A 2,561-nucleotide genomic window follows, 5' to 3' on the forward strand; every position below is an offset into this window, starting at 1 on the left:
TTGGTGTACTGAAGAGGCGATACGAGGAGCTCTTGAATAGGTGTAATCAGCTTCTTGAGGTTGACACACATGAGGAGCAAGACGAGCGAGCTGAAGTTAGGCTGGTCTGTATTAAGGCGTTTCTGTTGCTCTTGCTTGGCTGGACCATTTTTTCCGGCAAGAACAGCAAAAACATTAATCTGCTTTGGCTGCTTGCGCTGCAAGATATGGACGAGTTGGACAGCTGGTCATGGGGTGGGATGAGACTTGCTTTCCTATATGAGCAGCTATCTCTTACCTCCGACTCATCTGTGGCCTCCTGTGGTGGTTACATGACATTGCTTGTGGTAATATTTGTTTTTCTTCTTTTTTACTTATTGTATCATAAATGTTTAGTTGTTTGTATAATTCTTGCGGTGATATAAATATTTGTTTCTTTGTGTTTACAGGGATGGACTTTGGCGTATTTCTCGAACATCATTGCGAGGATTGATGATGATGCCTACGACCCTACCGTTTCCCCGCTTGTGAGTAAATGGAAACCTCCTAGGGGATTTTCTGATCTAGAACACTACCGAGCTGCCATTAATTCGATGGACCATTCTCATGTCACCTAGATGTCGTACGAGAGACGACGACACATCACGCCCTTTTAGGACATATGCTGGTACTCCGGATGGATCATGGCCGGTAACGACAGGATGGTCCGTCACTTGCCAGAGTGGGTTCTTAGGTAGTACGGGTATGTCCAGACTATTCTCAGGCCTCCTACAGACATTGAGCTTCTTTGCGGCAGATGATGTGGCCCAGGCCTTCATTGAGTTTTCTCTACATGTCCTCAGCCATCAGCAGATGGGTCATCCGGTTCCGGATAACCAACTGTGAGCTCATACTAAGGGGTACATGAGATGGTTCGTTACAATATCACATCCTATTGTGAACCCCCTGCGGTCATTCCTGACTACGCAGCTACTGCCCCTCCTCGTCCTGTCCCTCCTTACGAGGAGGTTCTTGTTGAGCAGCAGTGGGCCAGACAACCTCTAGACCCATACCAGATCATCAGCAACATTAGAGCCAGAGTGGACGGTGCAATGGGACATCCTGCTGTGTTTCATGATCCAGAGGAGGTTATGCGCTTGATGCAGGGCATACAGTCTGAGTGGAGCATGCTAGAGCAGGTGCCGGCTCCTCGGAGGAGGAGTAGGAGTCCACGGGCGTAAGGTTTTATGATATTTTCTAGGTTTTTTTTATGACATTTTGAAGGATTTGGTTGTAATCCTATTACATTTGCGCTTTTTGGCGCTTTTATGACATTATGCGTTATTTTATTCCGTTGTTTTATTATGTTATTTTTCGTAATATAATTATGAGTTAATGCTTGATTGAATGAATGCTTGAATGAATGATGAAAAATGTATGCTTGAATGAATGTATGAAAGAAGGATTGAAAAAATAGGGAAAATAGAAGTTTCTGCCTCTTCTGGTTTCATGCACAGAATGTGTGTGAGTTAACTCACGCATGTGCTAATGGCTGCGTGAGTTAACTCACGCAGTATTTTTCACTTGCGTGGCTTAAGTTGCGTAGCGTATGTTAACTAACACAGACATTTACACTTGCGTTAGTTAACTTGCGCAAGGGTATAATTGGGACGGCTGCAGGGCGCGAACAATATATGCAGGGTGAAGAGCAAAATTCATATATATGGTGGTCAATTGGACTAAGGCGGGTTGTGATAGTCCATTTTAGAGCTCTACATACCACCACCATCACCACCATTTGTATAGATATTTAATTATTTATTCAAGTTTTTTTAATAATAAATATTTATTAAAGTTAGAAATACCAAAATACGTAAATGAAATTCCAATATTTTAAACTATTAAAAAATTGTAAAAGAAAATTAATATACCTTTTTTTAGTTGTATTGTATAATATATGTAGATGTTGAAGTTTGATCTTATATATTGTACTAGTGTGTTAACCCGTGCAATGCACGGGCGCTAGGCTATTTTTTTTTAGTCTCTAAAATATATTATATGTTTCAAATATTTATTTATATCAAATTTTGATTTCATAGTTAATATAAGTTCAATAAGATAGTATATTAAGAGATTAAATGCAAAATATTATTTAAACTAAATTTTTAGATGCTATAAATATACCATTTTTTATAATTTGTTCTTATATACAGTTTTACATACGTAAAATTTAACGAAGACGATCAAAGTTGCCGATGAAAAGTATGTATGTCACATTTGTTTTAACTAAAACAATAGAGAGAATACAAACAAAAAAAATCAAATTACATGTACATAACTACAAAAGATTAAGTTAACTCTGGTGTGTTAATCCGTGCAATGCACGGACGACAACTACTATTTTTCAATCTCCATAAATATATTGTTTTTTGTCATGTCGAAATGGCAGATATGTATTCCATAATTTTGTGTTTATTAGAGATAAACATAAGCCTTTTTTTTTGTGAGTTAGTGAAAAACATACTTCCATTATTTTTTATATTTGTCAACAAAAAATGTTTGTCATTTTTTATGTATCAATCACAAATATGTCTTAATTTTTG

This window comes from Medicago sativa, chromosome 3 (assembly GCF_051527215.1).
Source record: "Medicago sativa cultivar Bolivia chromosome 3, Bolivia_mono, whole genome shotgun sequence".
Taxonomy (NCBI): domain Eukaryota; kingdom Viridiplantae; phylum Streptophyta; class Magnoliopsida; order Fabales; family Fabaceae; genus Medicago; species Medicago sativa.